This window comes from Poromitra crassiceps (genome assembly GCF_964638095.1).
Source record: "Poromitra crassiceps genome assembly, chromosome: 21".
In the NCBI taxonomy this organism is placed as follows: domain Eukaryota; kingdom Metazoa; phylum Chordata; class Actinopteri; order Beryciformes; family Melamphaidae; genus Poromitra; species Poromitra crassiceps.
This window is the reverse complement of record NC_139638.1, coordinates 22,066,423-22,090,213: the sequence shown is the minus strand read 5'-3', so window position 1 is coordinate 22,090,213 and position 23,791 is coordinate 22,066,423. Positions and strand designations below refer to the sequence as shown.

The window sequence follows — 23,791 nt, the reverse complement described above, 5'->3', positions numbered from 1 at the left end:
ATACAATTATGTTTGGCGTTGAAGGCTCCGCTCTTAGAATTAATTTAATATTTAATTTAATATTTAATTAATTTAATTCTCCCTGAACTCGGCTCAGCAGCATGCTACGCCGAGCAGGGAGCGCAAGCAGAATCCCCCATGGGAATAAAATATTCCAGATACATTTAAACCATAGAAATTAAAAGAGGGAGCCTAAAAGCAAGACATGGAAACATGTTCATTTTTTGAGCCATGCAGACTCCAGAGCTACAATACATGATAGCATTTGCATTTGATCTAAAAGGTGGAGGTTGGGGTGGAGGTGGCAAAGCGTTTGCCAGCAGCCGCACGATCCAGCAAGGATCCAGCAAGGTGGGGAACAGATCAGTGAATGAGAGGCTGCCCTATTTAAACGGACCGCCTTGTTGTGAGAATGACTGTGATTGGAGAATTGGTTAAACGGTGAACCAAACAGAGGCTGTCAGCTGGTACAGCTGGGGCGTCGACTATGACATCATGTCTTGAATGAACTAATGCAGGCTTCATTTCATTCAAGAACACTCAAGTCATAGAATTAACCATTTATTGCATAAATGAATATAATGCATACAATTATGTTTGGCGTTGAAGGCTCCGCTCTTAGAATTAATTTAATATTTAATTTAATATTTAATTAATTTAATTCTCCCTGAACTCGGCTCAGCAGCATGCTACGCCGAGCAGGGAGCGCAAGCAGAATCCCCCAAACAACGGAACTCGACAACGCCAAGCATGAAACGCCCATGCGAATGCATCAGCCAGACTATAGAAGCTATGTGTAGCAGCAGCATGCTGCGGACCTCGGGTCACCTTAAAAAGAGATACACCGAGTAACTCAAAAGAGGCCCATACTATAATTAAGTGAATTACCTATGTGTGGCAGTATGCCACTGCCGACCTTTCAATTAAATAGATGTATGCTTACACCAAAGGCCAGTCTATCATAAGTGAACCATTTTTAAGAACAAGCAGCATGAGTGCAATGAGATAGGGGAAAGCAAACCTGCGACCCTGAGCTATGAGTGCAATGCATCAGCCAGACTATAGAAGCTATGTGTAGCAGCAGCATGCTGCAGACCTCGATACATGCATGTATCTAGAGAGGCCATACTACAGTACAATTAAATGAACTACCTATGTGTAGCAGCAGCATGCTGCGGACCTCGGATCACCTTGAAAAGAGATACGACAGAGTAACTCAAAAGAGGCCCATACTACGATTATATGAACTACCTATGTGTGGCAGTATGCCGCTGCCGACCTCACACTACATAACCTGGATGTAAACTTGCATCCAAGAGGTCATTCTACCAATATGTGAACAGCAGTATTTACTGTAAGTGAAGCAGCACGCCTGCTGCGACCTCAGCTGCGTCCCGCTTGGGAGAGAAGCAAGCTGCAACCCCTGAGGTCATAATACCTACGTCAGTACAATGAACCCAGCCAACCACTGTCCAATGCAGCAATTAACATAATGGCCGTCTCCTCAGGTGTTTAGAGCTCATGCCTGTTGAGCCGAGATGTCATTGACCGAATATGACGTTTGAATGGTGCAGAAGACCAATGTCCCATTGCTTTGAGAATAGATGCTGAGACGTCTCAGCTGCAGAGGTAGACGTGCCAGTGCAGGAGTGAAGAGAGCAGCTGACGAGGGAGTCCTCGTCATTTGCAGAGGAGACTGCAGCTGGAGGTCGCCTTCCCTTCGAACTCAAGTCAGGAACAGAGTTAATCCTGCCCCGCGTCAGGATCTCGTGTGGTATGAATCTTAGAGGATAGACAGATCAAGTATTAGTTTGAGAGATAACAGATGAGCCTTTAGCATCCCTGTCTGTTTAAAAATAAAGTGAATAAGAAAATTAGTATTTTGTCACTGGTTGGGACAGCAATGGAATATTTTATTATGTCAAATAAAATCAATCCCCCAAAACACACTTGCTTCCTGCTGGATCAGCGGCAGTACTGCACCAGCAGGTGCTACTTGCTGGAACAGCAGCAGTACTGCACCAGCAGGGTCATCCCAAGAGTAACCATACTGTTATGAAGATTGGAGTGAATGTAGTTTGAGTCCTCAGCCACTTGGGGGCATTGCCGCGCACTCAGCGCAACTAGTTAATTACCAATTTTGTGATAGCCAATCAGAGGGTGCATGATAGAGGTATGATCAAGGCATGGGCAGTCTTGCCGTCTGTCTGTTCCGTTCATGCATTTCAGTTGTTCTACAGTATGCGGTTCTGAGTGTGCGTCCAGAGAGATGTAAGTTGTGCTGTCCAATTGCTGTTTTACAAATGCATGCATTACATTGCTTGTTACTTTCTGTTTCTTATATTATATTTACTGCTGTTACAGTATATGGTGAGAAGTGGTGAAATGTAACATTGTTGCCGTCGAGGGCACATGGCAGTCCTTTGTTAATGCTTCTAATAGTTTCTTGGCGTTGGTAATTTATGTATAGGTGCTAATGTGTATACAGTCTATCCAGATATTATTTATGTTATTATGCGAGTCTAATGTCAAGCTAATTTACATTTATGTTATAATACAGAGGCTTTGGTATAATTAGCAACTATTGAATGCTATTGCATTATTGTGATTAGTTGAGTTTGCTATTGATGGTTCCTGTTTTCTGTCTTTTGTATTTTCAGAACCACACATACACACATCGCATACCACAAACGAACTCATTGATACTGCAATAAAGTGCGGTAAATTGATCCACTGTGTCAATAATTATTACTTCTATCAAGTCTTGGGGGAACTCAGTATTGCATTCTGACAGATGTACACTTCGCGATTATAAATAAGAGAAGCCAGCCTGGAATTAAACTTTTGCAATAAATGGTCCTTCGAGAAGTCAGCTTGTAACTAAGCATTCAGAACATGGTCCTTCGAGCCGGATTTCGATAATTACGAAGTGAAAATGGCTTATGTTCCCCCAAGTGAAGATACACGCCCGCGCAGACAAGTGCGCCAACCAGGATGGATGGCGGACCATGAAGGGTACATCCTACCGCACGCTGTAAGCTACACCGCGCGTGCCCCCGCTGTGAGGGAGGAGACCGACTGGAGCAGAGAGAGAGAGGGATTCGCCGAGATGACGCCCCTCACCCAGTGCTCACTGCAGCATACTCAGCGCTCAGCTGAGTTAATAGAGACGTCCCCCAGTCATATCGGAGCCGCCGCGCCCGTGTACGTGAGCACGCCACGGCCATACCAGGGCACACCGGTGACAATGGATGTGCTGCTACAGCTACAAGAGGACAATAGGAGGTTGCAGCTGATGGTGATGGACATGAGACATCAGATGGACAGAGGTAGTGTTGCGCCAGCTCCGCCCAGCTTACACTCTGCACAGCTGCAGCGCCCACAAGAGAGCCACCTCTACACCAGGGAAGAGGATGCCAGGCCGCCTCCGCCACCACCCTCCATGCAACATGCACCACCTGGTCACCTGTATAATGCATGTCATCCACAGGCAAGAGAGCGGGACACTTGGCCACTGCCACCCACCATGCAGCCTGCTCCGCCACAACAGCCAAGGGAGCAGCGCCACCTGCCTGCAGCGTGGGACCAATATATGCCAGATGAAGACTGGCCACTGCCTCCCCCACCAGTAGCCTTCCCCGATGACGTCCAAGAGCCCTCACGTGTGCAACCTGCACTACCAGTCCAGCCCTCTGGTGTGGTGGAGGAGCTCAGGGAACGTCTGCAGCGGCTGGAATCACGTCTGTCACCAACCCCATCCATACTATCAGACGCAAGGCAATATGACAGTGTGCCACGATCAGTTATGTCTCACCACGATCAACAGCTCAGTGCAGCTGACCCCTTCCTCCCAGAACGAGGGTTACCTGCATCAGTGCCACTGCCAAGCAGCACAGAGAGGACCTACAGGGGTCCAAAGCCGTCGATCCCCAAGTTCACCCGGGATGATCCAAGGGAGTTCGCCAGACTGAGACTCGCTCTCGACAATATTCTCCCCACCGACGTGACAGAGAGGTTCAAGTACCAAGTGCTTTGTGACCACCTCAAGTTCGAAGAGGCCCTCCTAATAGCTGACTCATACAGCAACTCTCTGTACCCCTACTCCGACACCATGGCCTCGTTGATCAAACACTATGGCCAGCCCCACCAGCTCTCACTACAGCGGATCGCAGAGCTCATGGAGGAGCCCACCATTCGAGCAGGTGACACCACAGGGTTCAGAAGATTCGCCCTGAGAGTCCGCGCGCTAGTCGGCATGTTGGAGCAACTAGGGGAAGACGGGCGCATAGAGCTGAAGTGCGGGTCCCACGTAGCCCGGCTAATGAAGAAGCTGCCTCAGGATCTCCGTGCTACCTTCCGCCGCTATCTCTACCCTCGGAGAGACGGAGTCCCGTCATTGATGGACTTCGCAGAGTGGCTGGAGTATGAGCTGGTAATCCAGGAGGGCGGAGACAGGCTCGACAAGATGGAGGATGTCCGACCGGGGAGAAGCGGGCCAAAGAAGGAAGGTGATAAGGACAAGAGAGCTGCAAGGAAGACCATGACTGTGCTGCATGGAGCTGCCCAAGACACAGCTCCGCCGGTAGGCCCAGTCGGGGTCTCAGCTCCCCAGGAGGCCCTGGAGAAGTCCAAATCTTATTGCCCTTACTGCAGCAATACACAGCACTTCCTGGACCAGTGCTTGAACTTTAAGCAACTAACAAAGGAGCAGAAAACCACATGGGTGAAGTCTAACAACCGCTGCTGGCGCTGTGGACGGCACCACCAGGCCGCCCAGTGTAAGTTGAGAGTCTTATGCAAGATATGCAAGGGAAAGCACCTCGAGGCCTTGCATGAGGTGAATCTTCGGGCTGCCAGGAACGAGACCAACACAGGGCACGTCACTGGTGCAGAGGTCAAGTCACCGACGGACGTCCTGTACCTGGATCGTCGTGCCGGCTGTAACCAAGTCCTCTTGAAAGTCAGTAAGGTGCTACTTCAGAATGGTGCCCATACCCTGGAGACGTACGCCATATTAGACGACGGCTCAGAGAGGACAATCCTCCTCCAGGATGCTGCTCAGAGGCTGCAGCTTCAGGGAACGCCAGAGAGCCTTACCTTAAGAACAGTGCGGCAGGACCTGAGGACACTACATGGCTCATCAGTGACGTTCAAAATCTCCCCCGCGGGTCAGCCGACAAAGACATTCACCATCGAGAAGGCCTTCACTGCAGGAGAGCTAGGCCTAGCTGAACACTCGTACCCAGTGAAGGGACTTCAACGCCGATATAAGCATCTTAAGGCACTCCCCCTCCAGCCATTCACGAATGCCCAACCGCTCCTCCTGATAGGCTCAGACTGCCCACACCTGGTGACGCCTATCGAACCTGTCCGTCTCGGCCCACCTGGGGGCCCGGCGGCGGTGAAGACCAGGCTTGGCTGGACACTGCAAGGGCCAGTTAAGTCTCTCCAACAGGGTAGCCGCCACCAGCAGTGCCTGTTCCTGGCCACCGCCTCCCCAGCAGCTGAGCTCTTTAACCAGGTAGAGAAGCTCTGGCAACTGGATACTCTGCCATACAGAAGTGAGAAATTGGTGACGAGGTCAAGGAGAGACCAAGAGGCTATTAACCTTTTGGAGGCAAGGACAACGAGAGTGGAGGTAGACGGAGTACAAAGATACGCCACCCCACTGTTGCGTGTGAGTAACATGCCCACGCTGACAGCGCAGCCTGAAGCAGTACTTCCCACCCTGCGTGGCACAGAGAAGCGCCTGACCAGAGACGCGGTGAAGGCTGAGGCATACCAAGGTGAAATGGTGAAGCTGGAGAAGGCGGGCTATACCACCAGAATGAGTCAGGAGCAGGCGAAGACCTCCAAGGAGTCCTGGTTCATACCGCATCACCTGGTGACACACAACGGGAAGAACAGAGTTGTGTTCAATTGTTCCTTCACCTATAGGGACCAGAACCTCAACGAGCTGCTACTGTCCGGCCCGAACCTAGGTGCATCTCTCCTAGGTGTCCTGCTGCGGTTTAGGGAACATTCCACTGCCATCAGCAGTGACATAAAGGGAATGTTCCACCAGGTGAGACTGCTGCCTGAAGACCGTCCTCTGTTGCGCTTTCTCTGGCGTGACCTTCAGAGAGACTCCCAACCCAGTGTGTTTGAGTGGCAGGTCCTTCCCTTTGGGACTACGTGCTCACCATGTTGTGCTATATATGCCCTCCAGAGGCATGTGCATGATCACAGTCAACAGGGAGACGATGTTCGTGTGTCTATCGAGCGCCATTTCTATGTGGACAACTGGCTGCAGAGCGTCTCTTCCCCAGACATGGCCAAAGCTGTCATCGACAAGCTGAGGGGACTGTTGATGGAGGGAGGCTTTGAGCTGCGACAGTGGGCAAGCAACACCCCAGATGTTATCAGCCACCTGCCCAAAGAGATCAGGTCCGAGAGCAGTGAACAGTGGCTAAACCACACGGATATGGACCCACAGGAACCTGCCCTGGGACTGCGCTGGTCATGCCACTCAGACACGCTGTGCTATAAGTCACGGCTGCTGGAGTGCTCTCCTCCCACCATGAGGAACATTTACAGAGTATTGGCCAGTCAATACGACCCCATAGGGTTCCTCACCCCATTCACTACTAGGGCCAAAGTGCTTGTTCAGCAGTTGTGGGACAAGAAGCGGGAATGGGATGACCCTCTGCTGCCTGGTGAACTCCTCACAGCGTGGCAAACCTGGGAAGACGAGTTGCAGCACTTGGACACCATCAGACTGCCTCGCTGCTATGTGAGCCGAGCCATGGACCATACAGCCAGTAAGCAGGAGGTGCACATTTTCTGCGACGCATCAGAACGTGCATATGGTAGTGTGGGATACTTGCGCACAGAAGATGCAGAGGGCCACGTGGAGGTGGCTTTCCTGACAGCCAGGTCCAGAGTGGCTCCCAAGCGTCAGCTTTCTATGCCACGGTTGGAGCTGTGTGCTGCCCTCACTGGGGCTCAGCTCGCAAACCTGCTGATCCGGGAGCTTACGCTGGAGGTGTCCAGAGTGGTCATGTGGACAGACTCCACTACTGTCCTTACCTGGATCCAGTCGGACTCCTGCCGCTTTAAGGTGTTCGCTGGAACACGGATTGCCGAAATTCAGGAATTGACGGACAGCCAAGCCTGGCGCTATGTGGAGACATCAGAGAACCCCGCAGATGACCTCACCAGGGGAAAGACACTGCAGGATCTAACGGGCGATAACCGTTGGACCCATGGACCACCATTCCTGCGGATGTCACCTGAGCAATGGCCGGCACACCCAATGTCAGTGAGTGAAGACATCGCTGAAGAGCTGCGAAGGCCAACAACCTGTCTGGTCGCCACAGTAACCATCACCGACCACCCCTTACCTGATGCTCAGCAGTTCAGCAGCTTCAGTGAGCTTGTGAAGGCGACCGCGAGGGACATTCATGGGGCGGCTGCTGCTGATGAAGAATCTCCCACAGCGGATGAATTCAAGGAGGCAGAACTCAGCGTTCTGCGGTCCGTTCAAAGAGAGAGCTTCCCCGAAGAAGTCGAGTGCCTGGCGGCTGGGAAACCAGTCCATTCATCCAGCTGCTTAATCACACTGGCTCCAGAATATGATTCTTCGACTCAGCTGATACGAGTAGGTGGTCGACTGCGGCGCTGTCAGGATCTGGAGAACGATGTGATCCACCCTGTGGTCCTGGACCCAAGGCATGCTGCGACCAAGCTGCTCATCCGACAAGTCGACAATGACCTAAAGCACCCAGGTGCAGAGCGGCTCTTCGCGGAGCTGAGGAGAAGGTTCTGGATCCTCCGTGGCCGCGAGGCCATAAGAAGAGAGCAGCGCTCATGCCCGGAGTGCCAAAGATGGAGAGCCCAACCCGTCAACCCCAAGATGGCAGACCTGCCTCCTGCTCGGCTTAGGCTGCATCAACCAGCCTTCTTTTCGACTGGGATTGATTGCTTCGGCCCAATGCAGGTTAAAGTCGGCCGGCGGAGTGAGAAACGCTGGGGCCTGCTCTTTAAATGTCTCACAACAAGAGCTGTCCATATTGAAGTGCTCTCTAGCATCAATACAGACTCATTTCTAATGGCGCTGAGGAGATTCATTTCCCGTCGTGGGAAACCAGCAGAGTTGCTCTCTGACCAGGGCACCAACTTCAGAGGCGGAAACAGGGAACTGCAAGAAGCATTTAAAACCATGCATCCTTCCCTGCAAGCCCAGCTGGCAGAGCACCAGATAAAGTTCTGCTTCAACCCACCTAGCGCGCCTCACTTCGGCGGCTCCTGGGAGCGGGAAATCAGATCTATCAAGGCTGCCCTGACTGCCACCCTGGGCTCACAAGTTGTCAGCGGAGAAGTGCTGACCACCGTCCTGGTTGAGATCGAGGGCATTCTCAACTCCAAGCCCCTGAGCTACGTATCGTCCGACGTGGCGGACCCAGATCCCATCACCCCCAATCTGTTGCTGATGGGGCGGCCAGACCCCTCACTACCTCAGGCGGTGTACCATGACTCAGAGCTGCTTGGCCGTCGCCACTGGAGGGCCTGTCAAGTGCTGTCCGACCGCTTTTGGACACGGTTCCTGCACCACTACCTGCCCACCCTGCAAACCCGGTCCAAGTGGCAGGCGGACACAGCCCCCCTTCAACTGGACACAGTCGTGATGATTGTTGATCCTCAGCTGCCCAGAGCATCATGGCCTGTTGGGACGATCAGCAAGGTGTTTGCCGGTGCCGACGGCCTGATTCGCTCAGCGGAGGTTAAAGTCAGGGACCGTACCTACGTCCGACCCGTGAGCCGCCTCATCAGACTCCCTGCTGTCCCGAAAGAAGATGAACAGGGATAGATTCATTACTGCAAATTTGTTGGGGCAAATTTGGGGGCGGCTGTTATGAAGATTGGAGTGAATGTAGTTTGAGTCCTCAGCCACTTGGGGGCATTGCCGCGCACTCAGCGCAACTAGTTAATTACCAATTTTGTGATAGCCAATCAGAGGGTGCATGATAGAGGTATGATCAAGGCATGGGCAGTCTTGCCGTCTGTCTGTTCCGTTCATGCATTTCAGTTGTTCTACAGTATGCGGTTCTGAGTGTGCGTCCAGAGAGATGTAAGTTGTGCTGTCCAATTGCTGTTTTACAAATGCATGCATTACATTGTTTGTTACTTTCTGTTTCTTATATTATATTTACTGCTGTTACAGTATATGGTGAGAAGTGGTGAAATGTAACATTGTTGCCGTCGAGGGCACATGGCAGTCCTTTGTTAATGCTTCTAATAGTTTCTTGGCGTTGGTAATTTATGTATAGGTGCTAATGTGTATACAGTCTATCCAGATATTATTTATGTTATTATGCGAGTCTAATGTCAAGCTAATTTACATTTATGTTATAATACAGAGGCTTTGGTATAATTAGCAACTATTGAATGCTATTGCATTATTGTGATTAGTTGAGTTTGCTATTGATGGTTCCTGTTTTCTGTCTTTTGTATTTTCAGAACCACACATACACACATCGCATACCACAAACGAACTCATTGATACTGCAATAAAGTGCGGTAAATTGATCCACTGTGTCAATAATTATTACTTCTATCAAGTCTTGGGGGAACTCAGTATTGCATTCTGACAGATGTACACTTCGCGATTATAAATAAGAGAAGCCAGCCTGGAATTAAACTTTTGCAATAAATGGTCCTTCGAGAAGTCAGCTTGTAACTAAGCATTCAGAACACATACTGTATGCCTAGCCTAGCCTGTTGCATACCCTAAATGCACTTTACCTATGAGAAGCAACAAGCATTCTGCTATTCTCATTGGGTACTGAGAGCCTTTCTTGTTCAAGTGAGAGCTAAGCGAGCATGACCTACCCCTTGAATGAACATCGGAAAGACACAGCATCTTTATCCAAGAGAAATATTTTACACATTAAATGACTTTACCTATGAAGAGATAAGCCTGGCACAGATATAAGCTGAACACTTTCTCCGATGGCAGAACATAATGAGCTGCGATTTCCATATTAGATATTGAATGAAACTAAACTATAAACAATAAGCTGCATTTAATATTTGATATTAATTAACTATACTCCATGTGCAGAAATACCAAGCTTAGCTTTCACTGAGGCGGCAGCCGGCATCCCGTCTTTGGCACTTCGCAATGCACGCTCTGGCTCATGGAACATCCAGACAAGGAACTCTATAACAGACTGGCCGTCCCAAGATGTCGCGTGGAGAAATACAGATCACCTACAGGTGTATCCCCTCCTATGTGAGGAGACTCATAAATGACAGTGGATTTAGGACTTAACATGATGAAGATGAGATTTTAGTCTAGAATTGCAAAGTATCGACTTTTAGCTTTATTTGATCTTACTGATACAGCAAAATAGGTGACGATAGATAATTATTTTACCGACCTCTAAAATCACTTTCAGCTAACCTACACCTGCAGACTGACTTTGTTACGATTCTTGATATTATTTGCTTAGACAGATGAGACAATGTACTAAACTGTTGCCATACTCCGCAATAATAATTATCCCAAAATCCTTCTCGAGCTTAGACATGAATCACCCCTTATTTGTCTTGTAATATAAAACTGACGACATAGTTATACCTTAGAGTATTGAGAGTATTGAGCTTCTTGTGCTCAACACGCACCCTTGCGTCGGACTAAGTGCCATAGCCCAAGATGTAAAGTTTATCGAGCTTCACGTGAAATTCGGCCGCACATATGCTTAGGCAATCATCCTTACAAGAACTTGGATGAAGCTGAGCGATTATTGAACTCGATAATCCTCACAAATATTTCTCGAAGGTTCATGCAGCTTTTTTATTTTATATAATAATATAAAAAGTACCAACCAAATTTTACAGACTCAAAGACTATATCGACACATCTTAATTGTTACTATAAATTCAATGTGAAAATAAAGCTTATATCCCTTATACCCGCAGCAACGATGTAAGTCATTACTTTATATTTTACCAGCTGCTTCATATTACTTTGATTGAATGGTTTGATCAGAATTATTTAATGCTTACTAATTTCCAGAATACATAAAGCACTTTATCCATCCATCTATCGTTTTATAGACAGAAGTTATTTTCAAGTTTCATTTGAAAAACCCAATTATGAAAATCAAGCACTTCCAATGAATATATTAATAAAGCATATTCCTGAACATGGTTAAGAAGCATTTCCAACTTAATCGCTGAAATTGAGGTGCGCTTGAATTACAACCACTGAAAACACCATCCACTGAGGTGATTTGCATTGATGCAGTTACAATAGGACGCCACCAGAGTGCACCGGGGCTCAGCTAGAGGCACGAGATAATATAGCAGAATAAGAATTACATCGTGCCAGCGTTGTGCTGATGAATACCTGCCAGTAAACATCGGTTTGATATTGCCGAAATCAATCTGTTAGCAAACAGATCAACATGCCAACATAGTAGCTTATCCACCAGGCTACATGAAATGATGATATGCTTGATTGAATACTCAACTTTAGAACGCAGCCATGAGAGCAATGCAACTCCATTTCCCAGCGTCCTTGTCGGTGAGGTGACGTCACTCAGGAGGGCACCCGCCGTTCCTTTATCGCAAAATAACTGGGATGTGGAGGCTAAATGACATCACATCCGTTTTGTTAGCGTTCCATTTGCAGAAAACTTGAGCTGGGAAGTTCACTGTTCATTGGTCAGATCCAGTCGCTAGCCAGGCTAGCCATTGTTAGCCATTGTTAGCAATAAAATTGACAACATGGCATTTCGCGGCAATTTGCGCATACAAACACTGCAGCCTCATGTCCACACAGATAGAAGTTAGGCAGTGCTGTGTGTACAGCTGATTTAATGAGACACAAACAAAACAGAAGTGCTAAACAACATTACTACGATTATACTACTACTGTTGTTGCGCGGCGCAGCCATCTTGGATTTTTGAGGTTGGGGCTGCTGAGACTCCTACGAGTTTGGAATGGGACATACCAGCTCTGATGACGTCACCGCCCAGCTCATGACCTTTGAAGTCGTAAGATTACCAGTCCCCAGTTATAAAGGAATGCACGACTACCAGTTGACACACCTAGCCTATAGGAAAATTATGTTTTCGGCCTGCTTCCTGTAAAAATAATAGAAACGTCCGCACCTTGTTCCAATATGATTGTGTCTCTGTCCCATATGTAATGGCTTCTTGGAATAACCTTGTTCAGAATCAGGATAGCCTATATGTTGGGAAAAAGTATGGTCTCTTCCTAATAGATTCCTACTGGTGAACAAGGTCAAAGAAATTTCTTTTAAGATTATATCGGTGTTATCCTGTCAAGTCATTTATGGTAAGGTATAAGAAGGATATTGATGTGACCTGCACTTTTTGTAACTTGCACCCAGAGACTGTATTTCATTTGTTTTGGACCTGTGAACACACTCGGAAGCTGTGGCAAGGTATATGTCGTTTCATTTTGGACTCTATATATGACACATTTGTGCTTCACTTGAAGGATCCCAGCGAGCACAAAACGTTTTTTCAACGTTGATTTTTAGTTGAAATCTGGGTGATATTGGGTTTGAACGTCTAAGACCTAATTTCACCCTCTTTTCAACCGGCTAAAATGCGGTTACAACGTCAACGTGTAAAAAAACACAATTTGGTTCATCATATTGTTAAAACATTTGTTGTAGTGTAACCAGCTGCACACGGCAGGAACTCCCCAAGAAGTCACAAGGACAGCATTCAGGTTGATTTGACTTTACTGTGTGAACAGACAAAATATCCAAGCAGTGAGTGTACAGGCAGACAGGACGGTCACAGCCACTATCACTGCTTTTCAGTCGCCTCGCTCAACTCAAGAGGAAGTCCTATAATATTGCATATAAAAACTAAAAATAATAAATAATATTAAAATAAATGAATCTTAATACAACAGTGTCATCACATACCTGTGTGAACAGACAAAATATCCAAGCAGTGAGTGTACAGGCAGACAGGACGGTCACAGCCACTATCACTGAGTGAATACAAACAGGATATCTTTTACTTATACATTTACAATCATTTTTCTGTTCACACTTAACACACATGGACAAGGTACAACCATTTTTTATACATACATACAAAATACCATTTCCATTTATATCAGAGTTCCTTTTTTTAAACTAACCAAATTACTTGCTGATAACAACACCAGCGCCGCCATTATTGGGCTTCTACCTACGTGAAAACCTAACGTGAATTAATATAAACACTTTGGTAGTTACGTTTAAAGTTGAATCTTTTACAATGATAAGGAGGGGACATAAGAACGAACCGCTCTGGAATTGTGCTAACCTATGCACGGATTTATCTCTGCATGGAAAATTACCTGTATGTATGTATTTTACACCAAGAGGAAAAAAGTACAAACCTGCTTTTCAGTCGCCTCGCTCAACTGAAGAGGAAGTGAGCGCGCTCTGTGAAAAGCAGGCTGGAACATACCAAGTATTCTATCCCACGGGGGGGAAAAGACAGAATGCGAGTTCAAACAGGAATGTACCAATATTCAATTCCACGGGGAAAGAGACAGAATATTACATTCATAGATACTGTACTGCTTTCTTAACTAAAATAAAATAAAAGAAATAAAAGACTTGGCCGACATTGAAAATGCTTCACATTTAACTGGAACTTACTGGAACTTATAGAACTGTTTTGTAACCCTTCTAAATTACCAACACTTTACATGGGTTGATGAAATCTATACTACCCTGTTACACTCACCCCCCTAGAATTCCATCAACCCATTATACCTCAAATTTCGTCATAGCAGGGAAAATCGTGGGTGTGTTTAAACCAAATTCATAGTCCTCACCAAAGGGTAAACCTTAGCCATAGGCTGTTCTTTGAACTGTACTTACAATAGTACAAAGGAATGGCGTGCCTATTACACATCATCTTACCCATATCTCACCCATTCCCGCTCTGTCTTTCGATTTGAGATTTTGTGCATAGAAACATGACACTCCTAAAGATTCACCCAACTCCATGATGGGCACCCATGACTTTGAGTAACGCATCTAAAAATGTCTCAATAGTGTCATACATGTCTGGTACTGCAACAAGCATCCTCATGACCTCAATCAACCTCTCAACTGGCTTGACCACTCTTCCACATCGTGTCCGCCTCCCACTACTCTCCCCCAGATACGAGGTGGATTTATGTGACAGGGACTCATGTGTCTTGCCCTGAGAGCCCCTCCTTGTCTCAGTGGAGGCATTGCTTCGGTCCTGTGAATAGGGACTAGCAGCGACACTCGCAGCGACACTCGTAACCCCATCCCGACCCTTGGGTTCGCTCACCGGGAGTCCACCCTCCCCAGAAGTGTTTGGTGCACCACCTATGTCCTGTACTATACTCCCATTAGAAAAGGACTGAACACCCAAATCAGGCCTGTCACTGCTTGAATCCCCAGAGTACGCGTTGCCTGACTGACCCATCTCAGAGGTCGCCTGACTATCATCATCCTCGGTCATGCTACTCTGGGCAACACTCTCCCGCCCTAGTGAACACTCAGAGGCCTCACAAACTCCATCGTTAGCGTCTGGGCCATGGTTGTGGAGAACCCATACAGCAGTCCTATGATCATCACCCTCACTCTCCATCTCTTCTAACGGGGCATGTGGTCTTGCCCTCGCCGCAACGTAATTATCCTCTGACAGACTGGACATTACTGTATCACGCTCATCCTCTCCCAATGGGAGGAAGTTCACAGGAAGCAAGAAATTGCGGTGTACCACTCGGCTTTTGTTGGTAGAAGGGTCAACGACTCTATAAATATGCAAATCAGGATTCTTCCAATTGATAACATAAACAGTAGATTCCCATACATCAGCGAGCTTCCGCTTGCCCCGCTCTTTCCTGTTTGATAGAAGAACCCTATCCCCTATGTCCAGCGTACAACTACGAGCTTTTTTGTCATACTCCCTCGCCTGTTTCTTTTGCGCTCTACTCGTGTTCCCCTGCGCAACCCGAACCGCTTCTTGCAGGTCCCTCTGAAAAGAGTCAACAAACTCATCGTATCCCACGACCGTGTCATCCCTCAAAACAGCCCCAAACATTGCATCAACAGGGAGTTGAGGTGTGCGGCCAAACATAAGATAAAATGGAGCGAAGCCCGTTGTCTCATGTACCGTACAGTTGTAGGCGAAAGTGAGAGTCTGTATCATTTGAGGCCACTTTTCTTTTGACCGAGGAGGCAGAGCACGGATCATATTCCCCAGACTGCGATTATATCGCTCTGTTTGACCATTCCCCATCGGGTGGTATGGTGTTGTGTGGGACTTTTTCACGCCGGCAATTTCCAACAATTCCGCAATAAGTCTACTCTCAAAATTCGCCCCTTGATCGCTCAAAATACGTTGCGGGAAGCCATATATACAGAAAAAGTTGTTCCATAATTTCTGGGCAACCTGCTTCGCTGTCTGGTTTTGACATGGAAACGCATGGGCAATTTTAGTAAAATGGTCTGTCACAACCAATACGTCAACGCTATCCCCATCTTTACCCTCAGCTGACCAAAAGTCAATACAGACGAGTTCTAGGGGGGCCGAGGTCTTAATTGACTCGAGAGGAGCTCTGGTCTCCGGTTGACGCGATTTGCTCACCACACACCGCCGGCATCTCATGACATAGTCCTTAACCTGTTCATCCATACCAACCCAAAAGAACCTCTGCCTAATGAGATGGAGTGTCCTTGCCTGACCTTGGTGGGCAGCGTCATCATGGGTACCTTTCAATACATCCGCTTTCAAAGATAATGGCACCACGAACTGATACCTCTTTCTGCCATTACTGTCTCTAGAATTTCTGTACAAAATCCCATCCCTCAGTTCCAGCTTCTCCCAGTGTTTCAATAGCCTCTGTACATCCATCGTTTCATATTCCCGCTCACGACGTGACGGCCTACGCTTCCTTCCTACATAGTAGATAGTGCGAGTTATGGTCTCATCCGCCTGCTGCTTTTCTATTAGATCACCAAGTGAAAAGACTGGGAGAGTAGGCTGTCCCCCCTGTAACTGCTGAGCATATTGCTGAATCAATGGGGCAATACAGGTAGACACAATACCCTGGCGATTGAGACAGTCATCCACCACAGCCCTCACCTCATCCCTAGAGACCTCCGTGTAGGTCTTTGTCTCAATTTCGTCATGAACTGTGGGGATTTGATTATCGACAGATAGTCGTAAGATCTCCTGCACTGTTCCAGTAGCTACATGGTGCGTCTCTCCCTCTTTGGTGAAGGGTATACGACTGAGCAAATCAGCTGGCACATTTTGTGTCCCCGCAATGTACTTCAAATCAAAATCATAGGGGGCTAACTTGGACACCCACCTTTGTTCACAGGCATCAAGTTTTGGTTTAGTCAAAATATGAGTCAGTGGATTATTATCCGTCAGTACTGTGAACTTCGCACCCTTAAGCCAGTGACTAAATTTATCACAGACCGCCCATTTCATGGCCAAGAATTCTAAGCGGTGGGCCGGGTACTTGGTTTGGGACTTGGTAAGTGATTTACTGGCAAACGCAATAGGCCTACTCTTACTCTCTCCCTCGGGAACCTGACTCAAAACCGCACCTAAACCATCAAGGCTCGCGTCTGTTGACAGTACAAAGGGCTTGCTAAAATCAGGATGAGCTAAAACTACCGCATTCACAACAGCTGATATTAACTGCTCCATAGCCTGCTGACACTCGTCTGTCCAATCTAGCACCGTGAGTTTACGGGGTGGGGTGCTCCGTTTTTTCCCTTTTTTGTCCTTGCCTTTCTGTTTCTGCCCTGCTGTTAAACGGAACAGTGGTTTGGCAATCCTAGAAAATCCCTGGATAAAATGAGAGTAATAATTCATTAATCCAAGAAATGACTGAACCTTCTTAATGGCAGGTGTCTTTCCATCCTGCTCCATCAGATCAGCTGCTGTTATCCCTGTAATAGCTGAAACCTTCCCTGTATCAGTCTGGATTCCTTCTTGGGTTATAACATGACCCAGAAACTTCACTGAGCGTCTCAAAAAATGGCATTTCTTAGGGGCTAACTTCAAGTTGTTATTGGCAAGCCGACTGAATACCATCTCTAAACGTTGGAGAGCTTCCTGCTCACTGTTCCCAAAAACTAGCAGGTCATCTAAATAACAGAGCAACGAAAGATAGTTTTGATCTCCGAATATGGACATCATCATCCTGGCAAATGTAGCTGGGCTATTACATAATCCCTGAGCCATTCGGTTATACTCGAACAGTCCAACTGGAGTAGTGAAGGCTGTATATTTACGATCATCTTCGTGCAAAGGGATGTTAAAGAAGCCTGAAGTCAAATCCATGGTACTAAATAGACAGTTTCCTCCCAATGATGCTAGTGCATCCGTTTGATTTGGCAAAGGGTAAGCATCCCTCACAGTTCGGGCATTAAGCCATCTAAAATCTGAACATGGTCTGAGCTCACCATTTGGTTTCCAAACCAAAACAATGGGTGATGCCCACTCACTGTTTGATTTTCGTATGATGCCACGTTCTTCCATTTCGTCTAAGGTTTGTCTCAATTTTTGGAAGTCAGACGGGGGCACTCGACGGTAAGGTAGGCGAAACGGCCGCTCATCTTTCAGTCTGATTCTATGCACAAAATCTGTTGCCTCCCCACAATCCATTTTGCCCCTTGAGAATATTTTCTCATATTTCAGCACCAGACTCGCCATTCTCATCTTCCACTCATCAGAGACTTCACAGGACTCGACTTCAACATCATTAAGACCCATCTCCTTCAACTGGTTCATATACATCTGTTTTGTCGTTTTGTCTTTACAGATGGATTCTTTGCCCATTATGTTCTGTGCAACACCCTGTTTTTCCTCACACTGACCACAACAAGTACTGTTAGGCTCCAAGTCTTCTAGTGCAATACAGGGGAAGACATCTGCTAATTTAGCATTTCGCTTCAGAGTCACTGGCTGCTCTTGGGGGTTGAGGATTTTCATGGGAATCTATTTGTCGCCCCATAGTGGACACACTGTTCGACCCACTAAAACCTTTTTTGGTGCGGCCTTAGAGGAGGTAGGTTCTACTATCACTGTGCTGCCTACTGACAATGGGCCCTTACTTTTCAGTTTACCCCAAACCAGGTGTTCTTGTTTTGGGGCTAGTGTCACACACTGATTCAAAACTACAGTACCAACTTTTTCCGGCATTGCACTCCCTTTCCAGTGGTCTACATTTGACAGCATCTCGAGCAGAGTTTTGACCTCACTAGAATGACCTTTGCTGGTAGTGATGGATTCCCAAAACCCGTCAGTGCTTTTCAACTGATGAATGACATGTTTCAGTACATTTGAACCAATAATTATCTCCTCGGTCTGCCCAGGAACTATCAAGGTTGGCACAACCATCTTGCAGCCTAGAAGCTCCATCTTTATGTCATATTCACATTTGGGCGTGGTCAATTGACCGCCGCAGCCAATAATCACTATAGGGGTGTTTTTTCTTTGCGTTTCACTCAATAACCCTTTCTCTAGTAGAGTATGTTCTGCAGTCTCACTCAGAGTACATGCCATCGATCCACTATCTATGAGTCCCTTAAGTTCCTCAGAAGACTGTACGGTTACTGGTGCATAGAATAATTGATCGCTGTCTGCCACTCTCTGAAGTTTTTGATATATGACCACCGATCCCTCAGGGAGATCATCTTTGCATGCAGATAACATTTCTTCTGGATCAGAATGAAAATGGGGTTTTCCATTATAACCTGCACCTCCCCCCTCCAGATGCAGACTTGCTAGTTTAAAGACTGAGACGGATCAGTGGGCTGCTGCCCACTCTGAACTCTCCTCCTCTCTCCCTGCTTAAGTGGGCAATCCGCAGTCTGATGGCCTGGGTTGTGACACTTAAAACACAAACGATCATTCAAACAGTGTGTACGAGTCGAATGAGTAGTATCATTACATATAGCACATGGAAATGCAGAGGGCAGCGGTGGAACTCTCCTTGGTGCTCTGGTAGCTGGCTGGGCGGAGTTTTGAGTTTCCAGGAACTGTTCAAATAGTGATATCAGCTTGGCCATTGAAGCCTGATCATTACTGTTTTGAACCCCTTGTACTGCTGAAGTAAGGATTGGGCGTTCCTCTACTACAGCTTGAGCCTCACTCTGTATTAGTACTAGGTTTTGCATTTTCCTCTTTGTGGTGAGCCGGTCATTCTGATGACTGTCAATCATCTTTTGTACTTCACCCACTGTCCAAAGCTCTGTAGGCTTGCTTCTAAAGGAAGCATATAGGTCCCTATTTGGACAATGCTTGACAAACATCATAGCCAACTCATGACCCATGTCTTCCATCTGTCTCCCCTGTCTCTGCAATCCCTCATTAGCCAGATCGGCTGCCTTGTTAAGTCGGATCCAATAATCCAAACTACCCTCCCCTTGGTAAGGCACTGTCTCATAGAAATCTGCAAGAGGGGTTGTGGAGACAGCTCCACCATAGTGCTGCTTCAAAATGATGTAAATGACCTCAGGGTCTTTAGCAAGATTAACAAGAGGGTTGCTACGGACGCCTATTTTGACCAAATCTTTGGCCCTCCCCATAAGTCTGTCCATTATTTCAAACCCCTGCTCAGAGACATTACATCCCTTTCGATTCAGGTAGGTCTGCATCATTTCTTGCCACTCATAGACACTACATTTGTCGGTACCATCCCCTCGGAAAGTCGGTGGTTCACGGACATCAGATTTCATCACAAAGTTTAACTTTGACATATCGAACTGGGTTGTAGGGCTGGGGCGTTGCTCCTCCCTCACGGTATGTGTACCATGGGTTGATAAACTGGTAATGATGCTGTTACCTATCTCTTGACCCATTTGTTTGACTAACTCGATTAACGAGCTTGCTTGAGTCTGTTCAGGTTGTCCAACACTGTGGTTCTCACTCACATCACTCTGATTGATCTGTTGATTATCATAATCAACCGAGACAGTTGCACCCATGGTAGACTGTTGATTAGCATAATCATCAGAGGCAGATGCACCAACAACTCTACCTAAGCCTCGATGATCAAATTTAGAAAGTTGGAACCCCCTCCCAATACTTAAAGGAGTCATCACTTTGCTCTGTTCCTTTGAAGGAGTGTAATTCCCATTATCTGGTTCAACTGGCGTACCAGGCTTATCAGATGCCCCCTGCATGTTATTTTCACTCATTGTAAGACCTGGCGGTAAGTCCATAGAGTGAGTATTTACGGTTTCCCACGACGGCGTTGTGTAGTCTTTGCAGCGAAACTCCCGGCGATTGGCAATAGCTGATCGTCGTCAGATCCGGGTCACGGCACCAATTTGTAACCAGCTGCACACGGCAGGAACTCCCCAAGAAGTCACAAGGACAGCATTCAGGTTGATTTGACTTTACTGTGTGAACAGACAAAATATCCAAGCAGTGAGTGTACAGGCAGACAGGACGGTCACAGCCACTATCACTGCTTTTCAGTCGCCTCGCTCAACTCAAGAGGAAGTCCTATAATATTGCATATAAAAACTAAAAATAATAAATAATATTAAAATAAATGAATCTTAATACAACAGTGTCATCACATACCTGTGTGAACAGACAAAATATCCAAGCAGTGAGTGTACAGGCAGACAGGACGGTCACAGCCACTATCACTGAGTGAATACAAACAGGATATCTTTTACTTATACATTTACAATCATTTTTCTGTTCACACTTAACACACATGGACAAGGTACAACCATTTTTTATACATACATACAAAATACCATTTCCATTTATATCAGAGTTCCTTTTTTTAAACTAACCAAATTACTTGCTGATAACAACACCAGCGCCGCCATTATTGGGCTTCTACCTACGTGAAAACCTAACGTGAATTAATATAAACACTTTGGTAGTTACGTTTAAAGTTGAATCTTTTACAATGATAAGGAGGGGACATAAGAACGAACCGCTCTGGAATTGTGCTAACCTATGCACGGATTTATCTCTGCATGGAAAATTACCTGTATGTATGTATTTTACACCAAGAGGAAAAAAGTACAAACCTGCTTTTCAGTCGCCTCGCTCAACTGAAGAGGAAGTGAGCGCGCTCTGTGAAAAGCAGGCTGGAACATACCAAGTATTCTATCCCACGGGGGGGAAAAGACAGAATGCGAGTTCAAACAGGAATGTACCAATATTCAATTCCACGGGGAAAGAGACAGAATATTACATTCATAGATACTGCTTTCTTAACTAAAATAAAATAAAAGAAATAAAAGACTTGGCCGACATTGAAAATGCTTCACATTTAACTGGAACTTACTGGAACTTATAGAACTGTTTTGTAACCCTTCTAAATTACCAACACTTTACATGGGTTGATGAAATCTATACTACCCTGTTACAGTAGCTTGGAATAGAGGCAATATTGATAGTGTGTGGATTGGCATTTGTCCATTTTATTGTGTAACTGAGCGTTGAAATCTGGTCTATACGAAAACTACATTTCAACGCATTTTATGTCACATGAAATATCATAAATATGGGACTATATAGGCTATGTGGTGCCAGCAAAAAGCTTCCAGGACACAAGTATGGTTAATAATTTAGCGCAATACTATAAAATAATGAATTCAGTTCCTGCCGCAACGTGCATGCGCAAGTACTTAATTGCTAGCTATACTAACCGTGACTGACTAGACTAGACCAAAGCAAGTCTGCACCGGTCTGCACCAAGTGCGGAACGCTATGTTATTGTAACAGACTGTATACAAGGCTCTGTGTACCTCCTCAGTCTCTGGTGTTAAATGAAGTAACCTCTGAAGCCATAGGCTACAGCCTATAGACAACACACACACACAACATAATTTTAGTCTGTTACATTAATATAATAGTCTCGTACACATCACATAAAATAACTTAACTCCCGATCGTCGACAATCATGTAGTCTACAAGTTGTGTGCGAGATAGAGTATATATGTGCCCAGCTCTCTATAGAGTATAAGGAAATGTATAGCTCAGCGCGTTAAGCGGACTGGCTTGAATGTGGGAAAGCGGGGTTCGCTGCTGAATTTTTAATTTAAGAACCTGGTGAAATATGGTCTAAATCTGAACGTTCAATAAACGTCTGCAAATAGTGGGTGAAAAAACTTTCACTTTCAAACCTTCCTTGCACGTTTTTTCAACGTTGACCCTAAACGTTTTTTAAACGTCTTTTCAACCGAAAAATGCTCGCTGGGATGTGTTGTTTGGGTTTACAAATTACAAGAGAGATTTAGATAATGAATTCTTTCTTTGTAATCTCATCATATTACTGGCAAAGTTTTATATCCATAAATGTAAGGTGTTGAAAATGAAACCCTCTTTTTTCACGTTTAAGAAAGAAGCAGAGTCCTACATCAGAACATTAGCTACCTCATGCAATAGTAAAGCTGTGAAAACCTTGAATTTATGCTCCAATTTTGGCATTTTGCTTTAACTGTAATTTATATGTATACTGCACTTTTTTGTTCTTTTTGTAATTGCAATGTTTTTTCTGTAATCCCTGGCGTTGTATATTTGTTTGTTTGTTATTCTTTGTCATTGTATCACTATTGTTGTCAATAAAAAAAAAAAAAAAAAAAAAAAAAATTGATGCTAGCTAACGTTAGCTGCTAGCAGCAGAAGCCGACAGCCCTGGCTTGGCTTTGCTGTTTGAGAAACAGTCAGAACAAACACAACATCAACATAATAGCTTAAACCACTACAAGAATATAGGCACTCGGCCACCAGCTGGAACAGACATGCTGAATGCTTGAACCTATGATAGCATACACAACTGAATACTCAGCTTTTAATGAAGAAACTCAGCGATGGGACTACATTTCCCAGCGTCCTTATCGGTGAAGTGACATCACTCACGGGCACACTCCAGCTGCCGTTTGTGATTAGCGTTAGCTTGCTAGCAGTAGCATAGCCAGCAGCCATGGCCGCGTGATTTCTAACCCCACATAGGATAAGCAATAACCACGCCCTGTGGCGCCGGGATTGGCCAGGAGCAGCACTGGAGGGCACGCAGCCCAGCGATTTCATGAACCAACTGAATAGCTCTTGAGAACGGACAGCGATTTCGAGAGCGGACATTGAGAGCGGACATTGAAATGAATTATGGTCACCTACCTTCCTTAGCATAGTAATAATAATAAGCATAATAATTCTACACAATGTACACAATCTACAAAAACATGCAATAATATAAACGGTGTTGTGTTCACGTTCATAGCTCATATAATATAATGTATCATATCGTTAATTTAAAGCTCAATTCTTACCCAGAGAATTTACTGAAAATGTAACAAGCAAAAGTTTTTTAAACATCTTTATTTTAAAAGATGAAAAACCCCAGGTGCTTTAGTCCCAAGCTTCAATGCTCCTGGCCAATCCCGGCGCCACAGGGCGTGGTTATTGCTTATCCTATGTGGGGTTAGAAATCACGCGCCATGGCCTGAAGTTGTTCATTGTGGAAGAGAGATGGAGTTTCCAAAACCTGGAGCGCACATGCCTCTCACTGGACGATCGGCGCGGCAAGAACAGACTGGTCTTCATCCGGCGTAACGTTTATGATGGGAGACTTGCTCTTTAGCAGGGGAGCTAACCGCATAAAGCAGAAGAGAAACAGCAGAGCAAGTGCAGTTCTTCCTTGAAAACTTGTGCGTGGAGATGGAAGTGTTTGCACAACTTAACTGCACAACTTAATAGCTCTTCGTGGCTGCCCCCAGTCAGAATGCGGAGATA

General features: G+C 46.1%; 1 protein-coding gene across 1 annotated transcript in view; it reads left to right on the top strand.

Annotated features, from left to right (window-relative positions):
* The window catches only part of LOC310795842 (major histocompatibility complex class I-related gene protein-like), a 48,309-nt gene that overhangs the window by 13,096 nt on the left and 11,422 nt on the right, over window positions 1–23,791 (top strand). The window lies entirely within an intron of this gene.